Raw genomic sequence first — 9996 nt, 5'->3', positions numbered from 1 at the left:
AGATAAACTCAATGGGTAATCGGTTGCAGATTCACAGCGATATGCAAAATCGTTTTTCGTTGTCGGAAGAAAGCTTCATCCGAGCTCCGATACGACAGTGGGCAAACTGTCTTATGCACAAAGCTCTTAAAAAAGGTAAGGGCAGTCGTTAAATGCGATTGCGACAGTCATAAAACTGCTAATAAAGAGGTTTCACAATCGCCCGCATTAGGTTCAATTCGAAAGCGCACTTGTCTTAACCGCAGTCTTTACTTACTAAAAGACTATGCACTAACTGCAAAAAAAAAATCGAACAGTTACCAAAGTAAAACGAAAAATTTTAGACAGATACATTACGAAAACGAAGAAATTTTTGTAAAATATAAATAATAAATAACATTGTTTTTTTGCTCATAAAGAATGACAAAGTGGTTTTTGTCTCATTTCATTTTAAAACTCAATCATCGTAACCTCTTTTTATACGAATTTAAAATAACACAAATTTGGAACATTGATTTTAACAATTCATAATAAATAGTTATATAATTAAAATATTCATTTCTCGAATTCCCTACATCGCTCTTTAACTTATTAGGCGTTCAATATATGAAAGTGAATATTCTTTGTAACGATTTTTAAAAGTATATTATTTTCATGATATATTTTTTAATAAAATTAAGGTTCAATAAATAGTCCACGATTCTTTATTTTCAATTCTCTAATTAATTTTTAAACAAGGAAATACATCCACCCGTGTTCTTTTAAAGGTTTTTTTTACGGTACTGCGTAAAACGTATCCACCTGGTTGAAATGACATTATTTTTGTAAATTTTTGCTAACTTTTATTAGTTTTTGTTATTTTTGTTAAATTTAAATATGTGTATTTCAGCTTAATAAAAAAACATGGTAGTTTACACATTTATTGACCGAATCTTTTGTCATTGGCAAGTTTAAGTGATCAATTTAAAAGAGGAAAAAAAGGTTCTTAAGAAAATAAGTCATATTTAAACAAAAGTCAAACAGTATGAAAAGAAAAAAGAAAATATTATTCATATTTATAATGATTATATTTCAAACTGCAAACTAGTGACAAATATGAAAGTAATATTTTGGTATGATCTTTTAGACAATAAATTTAATATACACTTTATATAAGTTTTATGTGTATATTACTATGAGACTCACATTTTTATGTTCAATAGGCACTCTATTGTCTGTGGTTGTTTTTTTTCTGATACTACTGTTTCTGATTTAATAATTTTTTAAAAGAAAAATAAATATTTGAGTTCATATTTTTTTTATGAAATCACACAATTTCTTTTTGTACTCCCAGGAGTTACAACAAACTCATTTTACCCAAATATTTTATTTTGAGGACCATTTTCAACAAGTTGTAAATAAATCACTATTAGAAAAGGGGAAACGAGTCGGGGTATAGTGGAATTTGAATTACGGACTCTTGAGCCGTGAGTCCGAGACACTAGCCACGGAACCACAACCCGATTTAAGTGTTTAAAAGTGTATATTCCAAATAAATTGGTTTTCCAATCCAACAACACTCTTTTTGTATATATTGTTATCCATTGTCTTTTCTGGTTTTGCTATCTCATTGTAGTTTGGATTTATTTTTTAATTTTGAGTCTTAGGTATTTATTCTATTTGATTTATTTATTTTACAGAATAAATTGATTTAAGAGTCCGCCTAACTGGGAAAACAAGTTCTAAGATGGACTGTGGTGTTAAAAATTTCATTTAAATAAGTAACTTGTTTTTGGTCGCTGTTATCAAGTATTTTTGTTGTTGTTGATTTCTTGGTCGATGGCCTCAAAAAATGGAAAAAATGGCAAATATGAATAAAGTTCTCATATTAAAAATAAGTAGGTAGAGGAACAAAATCAAAGGAAAAGACCCCGCTTGAAGAAACTTATTTATCCTAGATACTGCGATACCAACAAAAAAATGCTCTTTCTTTTCAGTGATAAAATGAGAAATCGGGTTCAATTCAATAAACTGTTGTTTGATCATTCGCAAACAACATTTTAAATTCAGGAAATAGCGGTATGCACTTGAGTTCATTATTTTGATTTATTCTTTAATAAATTTTAAGAAGTCATGACAAGATATTCGTTCCAAGGTTTAACTGAATCGTGTTTGGACTGAAGTATCGTGGATTTAAAATACAAGTTCCAACGTCCTTTTACAAGTCGTTAATGTATGAAGTTGTTGGCGGTACTGCTTTAAAGTATCCTTTCTCAGGATATTTATCAAAAATTAATGCACCAGAAGCCATTTACTGAGATGAAGCTTAGTACTAAATGTCAACAGACATTATTTATTGGTGTTGATACGCACAGCACACGGATTCACTACTGTTAATGGTTTGTAGGCACTCGGATGCATTTTTTATTAGGAAAAACAATGAAATACAAATATTACATGACAAGTATAAAAAATACAAATTAACCACTGATGTATATTGCTGTGTCCAGGTGGGTTGAAAATATCGTTTTGATTGTTGAATAGAACCAGAGTCCTGTACGAGTGTTTTTGACTCGATGCCTACTCTTAAGTAAAAATCCAAAAAGGGAAATCGAGTGGAGAAGAAAAGTCCGCCTAGTAATGGTGGAGTATTTGTCTACCATGCTTCACGTCCTGAGTTCGATTCTTAGGAGGATCAAAATGAAATGTTCGTTAAAAAGTTAGTTTTAAAATGAAATATTCCACTGTCTCTAGATTGACACCTGAGCGTAAAACTGATCTTTTATCTTCCTGTAACACATAATCGCGATATACTGCATGTAATTTTCTAGTGCAGTGCCCAATGCCCAAGTGCAGATTAAGATTTGATAAAAATGATATCTAAAAATCTACACAAAAAAACTATATAGTTTACTGGCGGACCCGACAGAAGTTGTCCTGCCCGAACGTTGGCTTGCCTGCTATTAGCTTGGAAAAATACTTTTCATTGATAAATAGGTACCTAGGCACTTGTTTATGGTTGAATTCCAAAACATTAAATAATTCATTTTCAAATATCTAATTCTTTTCGCAAATGTCAAACTCGGCTCTTCTTACCATCAGGGGTGCACTTTATTTATATTTGCAATTTTCAAAAATGTATTAAATGTCAGTAAATATTATTTTAGTGTTACCAAAAAAACGGTAAAAAGAAATAAACGGGAAGAAATTATAAGGAATGTAATGAAAAAATCTGATTGGGATCCATAAAAAGTGAATGTTGTTTGTAAATATTCAAAAACTAACCTTTTTAAACACAAAAAAACAACATCCTTCCATTTTTTTTTGTATATGCATTCTCATCGAATGCAACTCTGGTGGGTCGATGAAAAAAGATTTATGCTTCTAATTTTTTTCTTACAGATTTGATTCAAAATTTTTATATCTACGAACACGCGCAGCACAAAGATCTACATTTCGCTAAAAAACCGCCCGTAAATCGGTTAAGCCGTTTAGGAGAAGTTCAGTGACATCACTCGTACAGAAGAATTATAAATATAAAGATAGAGTTTGCATCTGTTGTTTGGAATCCTCGATATACAATTTATATATCACAACTAGATAAAATACAGAATAGATTCCTTCAACTTCTGGATCGTGAATTTCTTACATATTTTGACTCGTATGAAGACTCTTCTTCCTTTCATAGTTAAACTTCCCTTACTAAACGTAGAAGAATTTCTGATGTCTTTCCTCTTCTAAATTTTAAACAATTTTATCGATAGTCCATATCTCTTGGAGCGTATTTCAATCAATTGTCCCGTAAAGTCAATACGACAAGTTCATTTTTTTAATAATTTCTTGCCCAAAAAAATTGTGTTCAAAACTCGTTTATTTATCGTTGCTGCTCCAAATTTAATTTAATTGTCCCCATTTAGATATTTTTAATACAAAACTTTCTAAAACAACTTTAAAAAAAACCTTTTTGAAACACTGTAAAATAAAACATTTGTCAGTGTGTAATAAGTTTATGTTCCTTTAATTATGTTTATTTTATTAAAATATCAAAAGTTTGAATTAGTCAACTATATTATGAAAATCCCTCTCTATTTCCTCATCCCTTAACCTTCTCTTTTTCTCTTTTTTTCTCTTTTTTTTCTCATATCTTATATAATATATTATTTTTCTCTTTACCTTGTAACATATTCTCTCATTATATTTGTGAAAAACTTTACCTGGATGTATGTACTATTTTTTATATTTTGTATTCTTATATAACAACTGTTGTTTTTCCTTAATAAATAAAAATAAATAAATAAATAATACGAAAGATTAAGCATAAGAAAAAAGAAAATAATAAGCTACATATAAAAATGATGTGTAAAATTAAAGTTAAGGAGTACGTTATTCTGTTACATTAATGTACATACCTGAACAATACTATTTTTATTTTTTATTTAATTTAATTAATTACTAACAATTCATTAAAATTTAATTTATTTACTATCGTGTAGCGCGCTGGGGGTTATCTGTTACAAAGGGCGCCATCTACCTGTTCTATTATGATAGAATTTTTAACCTGGCATTGCGTGATATCACGATCCATAATCAATTTAATAACAGTGAACTATCGATTATAATTATTGAAGCCTTAAACGTTCGGGGACGTACCGACCAATTTCGAATTATTTCAACTATCGACTGTCGGTAAAATATGAAGTATCACAACAACCAATATCTAGTCCACAAGTTCATGACTGTTACAATTAAAAACGAAGTTCACGGCATTTTTAACAATGTTTAAAATATATCAATACAGTTAAACTCCAAATACCCGGTTTAATTGGTTGCTTGATTCGACTGCTTTTGGAATGATACGACAAATTGAAGTTACATTAAAAACTTACTTTAACATGTCCAGCAAAGTTAATTGCGTAATTCAATTTAAATGAAAAACTTTTCCTTTATTTTTATTTCCTAAAAACACTGTGGATATTTGACTATCCGGATAACTAGAGCTCGGATAAACGGAGTTCTTGTGTACTTTTTTTTGTTTCGTAGATAATAATTATGACTAGTTTATATCTCGCCATTTTACAATACATGTTTTTAAGGGGAACTTGATGCAAATTCTAAAAGTATTTCATAAATATGATAGAAGAATAGTAGGGAGATGATATAAAATATTATACAAAAAAGAAAAAAAAACACTACCGTAAGGTGAGGAAGAGGGAATAAAGTATCAGAGGGCAATTATAAACAACAAACGCTATCTTCATCAGTACATACCGAGACGGCATACTAAACTTTTCTACTATTTCTATCTACCTCGATATGCTCTACCGGCTTTTTATCTCTGATGTCATATGATCAAATTCAACCAATAAATGACGCCAAAACTTTACTCCGCGTTCCTCACTTCATTAAAATTAAAAATAATTCTCATGATTATTTTCATTAATAGGCTTCTATATGGAAGTCTAGGCATTTACAAGGCTTATGACCTATCATTGGCTGGTTTAAGAGGCCACTTTACAGGGTATGTTTATTTATTATTTTTTTATTATTTTTTTACATAAACGGTATAAATTGCCTTTAACATATATTGAACATAAATATGAAAAAAAATACATACATTCATAATAAAAAAATATAAAATTGCATAACTATAACAATAGTAACAAGTAAGTAAATACACACAAGCAACCAAAAATATTAACGAAATAAATACATAAATATGAAAAAAAACATGTCACACGTAAAGTGGCCATGTAAACCAGCCAACGACAGGTTTTCCCTTTCTTTTGCATAAGGCATCAATCTTAATAACACCCTAATCTACATTAAAATATAAGAAGGTTTACGTATTGAAAATTTGGAATATACTCCGTTTTGATATGGGACGGCGAATCAGGTGCGATCTAAAACCACGTCATGTAGTTCCTACTTCCATTTTCGAAGTGCCTATTTTCAATTCGCTGTAGCTATTAACTATCAAAATGAAATATACCAGGTAAAATGAAACCAACACCTCTAGTTTAATACAAGTGTCAAAAATGATGAATAATACGGAGTTATAAAAATGAAGTAAGAGAGTGCTAATTTCACTTTTTAATGGAATTTATCTACAAGTCAGAGAGGTTGAAAATGCAAAAGATTATTTTGACAAATTTATGTAATGATATTACTAACAAATTAATACACCGATTCCCCGTGGGGGTAGGCAGAGATGATATAACGCCATATCATCTTTCTTGTTTATTTTTATTACCATATACTTGTTTTTTATTTTTTACTATCATATCAAATTGCATTATAGTATTGGCAAATACGCATTTCATATATACATCTTTTAGGTTCTTATTTTTTCGTGATAATATATGCTTGCTTGTTTATTAATTTAACTTAAAAATGTCTTTCTTTCTTACCGTAACCCTTTATTTATTGTTTGCTTTAAATAATTTGTTTCATAAGCTCTTTGCATTTTTTGTTTATATGCTTACTGTTTTTTCTTGCATACCTTTGTTATTATTGTTTTTTTTTTACTTTGTAAAACATTTTATTATTTCTTTTTTAACTAAGTTCACATATTTTTTCTGTATATTCTGTGTTTATTATTTAGTATGTTAGCATGGATTTCATTTTTATTTTTTGTAAATGCCATTTGGGCGTTAATGAACAAAATAAATAAATATCACTCTGTTGTTTTGCTTATAGACCTCAGTTCCTCTATATTCACGCATCTTTTCATGAACGCACGCTGATTGTTCCGACTTTTGACACGTCCGTCTTAAAGCATATTACTATTATTATTGTTTTAATTCTTAAGTTAGCTTATGTAACAATTTGCATATAAATTTATACTAACAATCATTAATTGGTCTTGCCATGCCTTTCTCTGTCTCCCTCGATTCAATCTGCATCCATAAGCATTCTCATCGTTAATCTTTTTAGCCCTTCTTTCACCGTCTATTCGCTCTACATATCCAAACCAACGAAAAATTCCTTTCTTGATTTTGATGATACGTCGATAATGGTTATCTCGGCTTTACATTGTGCATGGATTTTGACATTTGTGCACCTATCATACATTGCTTTATAACACATTCGCCTGAGAGATCGCATTTCAGAAAAAAAATGTAAGCATTCTAATATACTAAAACATTAAAAAAATGTTCTTTGTCATAGAACATGTAAAATGTATAAAATGTATAAAATGTATAAAATGTATTAAATTACTAAATTCTATAGAATACTATAGTATATTTATCAAATTTAAATATAAAGAAACCTTTTTTTTGTCTAAAAACATGAAAAATTAATGTTTTTTTTGTAGAATATTTATCAAATTTAAAAAAACTATCAAAGAACATGTTAAATCTGCCGTATATTTTGTTTGCTGAATTTTATAGTATTAAATAGTTCTTTGTCAAAAATCATTTATATTGAAGAAAAATAAATTATTTACTGAAATATATTTTGCATACATACCCATATTCAATTAAACGTATTTAAAAAGTTCTTCGTAAAAAACTTATTAAATGTATCCTCGCCATGGGATTCCCAGTGTGGAAAACATTATAATCAAATCATGTACATTTTTTTTAATGTTATTTTTTTAAATTTAATTATTCACACAAATACATATATATTTAACAAAAAATAAAAATAACGTATCCCTAACTCTCTGAGGTCATGATCCCTGTGTTGAGTTGGGATAAAACATATTGGAATGTGGAAGCATTAACATTAATAAATAATCACAAAAAAATTAAGTAATTATCATATAAACATATATCAATAAACATTTTGACAACACGCTTCATAGCATATAAATCTTTGCAATATCTTGCAGTCGTCTCCTGCAATGTAATTACTTTTAATTTTCAACATCAAATTTACACTTGCACGAGAATATCGGTTTTTTTCAAAATGATTTTTAAGGCTTTGTTTTGTAATATGGATAGTTTGTTTAAATTTTCTTGGTTTGATAAAAATAATAAGCTGCTACAGCAATTAATGTTTTAAGTACTTAATATATAAATTAAATTCTACGACAGCCTACTTTTTGATATTATATTATGATATTAAAAGTCTGCATTAATTCTTAAGATGTTATGAACTAACTAATTAAAGCATAAAGAATTCGAGTACAAGTTATATTTTTTTTACGATAGTGTTTTGCATTGAGCAAACGAAACAAATTAATAATTTTGAAATATCTATATTATACTCATACTCCTATCGTAAAAATCTTACAGCACAAAAAATCGCCAAGTTATTGACGTTACGATGTTCAGATGCTGCGAAAAGAAAAGCTAATTTATTTTTATGAAATTACTTGGATCAATAAATCAAATTCTCAATCAACTTGAGAATCTCACCTGTTGAAAATTTACTACACAGAAACACTAAAATTTGCAATCTATTCGTGTTACGACAGGAGCATTTTTTTTTCAATTTGTAATTAAGGAGAAGTGTCCGACGAAGTTCAATCACATGGATATTTGCCATAAAATTTTACTTGTTTATATCTTAATCTTTACCTCTGCACAAAATGGTTGTTGTTCTAATATATATTTTTTTAATTTCAGAGGCTTGTCAGGCAGGCCACAATACCTAGATCAATTTTTCGAGAAAAAAGTCACTAACTACGCCGCGGCGCCTGTTTTGAATATTAAATTTTTTTTATTATAAAGTATAAATTTTAACCAGTCTGTTTTTTTGTTGACTAAAGCATGTTGCTTTACGCAATAAACTCGTAAATAAAAAAACATATAATTATATTTAAAAAAACACTATTTTTTTTTTACCTGCAGACAAGCCTCAGCTTTGCGAGAACAATACTATATTTATGCTAGTTTTAAGACATTGTTTTGGAAAAAAAAAACAAAAACGTATATACATTTTGATGTGCTCTTCGTAACGAAGGTCATGAGTCAAGAAGCAGAGCGTAATGCTCTGGCAGAAATTACCCGGTAAGCACCTTTTGAAGGAACTGATAAAAGGGTTCTCGCAAAGGTTTGCATTCGACCTGATAAAGCTCAGCCGAAATCAAGTGAGGGTGAGGGTATCACTAGAGCCCGCCCAGGGCACTGCAGATTAAACAAACACGTTGCCAGAATGAACCTTTTCGAAACTTCTAGATGTAGGTTCTGCAGTACAGATATATATATTTTACGCGAATGTGTTGCTTTACATCATATAATAAGTCTCAATCTCGGGGATCACTGGTCAAACCTGAGAATGTTAAAAAGCTCGCCCCCTATCTTATTACTTGTTACTTTACGGATCTGGGTTCAAAGAGGGAAATTTAGCAATATGAGAACTCTCGCCTTCAATAACAAGGCTCTTAAAGATCTGAGCTTGGAGGGCGAGAACTATTTACAGCGTCCCGTCACAATATATTTCCACTGGTCGCAGTGACCGTACCTTTAAGAATAAGAATAAGAAAAAAAATCCTTGAAATTTTAATAAATAAATAAATATAAAAAACGTTTAAAACACTAGCCTTTTTTTAAGTTACGGTGGTAAAATTACTACGAAAGCAAAAGGGCCCTGATCACCAAATGAATAATAGTACTCGAATATGCTAGAAAAAATTATACAAAATATAGACCTTTTGCATTATTCGTGTGCTATAAATGGGCATGATGACTGAAATGATAATTAAATTTATAGATAAAAAATCGGGCGTTCATTGAAACAAAAAAAAATATATAGACTAAATGTTATTAAGTATTTGTATATAACAATTTACCGACTTTTCTATGTCGACTGGTTTCGAGACGAACATGTCTCATTGTCAAGGCACCGATTAAACCAACTTGCAAATCAGTAGACATAGAAAAGTCGGCAAGTGGTTAAATACAAATATTTAACAATGCTTAGTTTAATGTTTGACCACAAAGTTCTTCTTCTTCTTATTTGTCTTCTTGTAGATCTGACGATCTATTCTACTTAGACTACTCAGTCTCCCGTGATGAGGCCCGACTATCCTTCCATCGCTTAGGGGGTCTTCCAGGTGGGCGCCAGCCGTCCGGAAGGCAAATCTTTGGC

Source organism: Micrasema longulum, unplaced genomic scaffold, assembly GCF_059751315.1.
Source record: "Micrasema longulum isolate JH-2025_06_02 unplaced genomic scaffold, ASM5975131v1 h1tg001133l, whole genome shotgun sequence".
NCBI lineage: Eukaryota > Metazoa > Arthropoda > Insecta > Trichoptera > Brachycentridae > Micrasema > Micrasema longulum.
The sequence above is the reverse complement of the archived record's forward strand: the minus strand, read 5'-3'. Positions refer to the sequence as shown.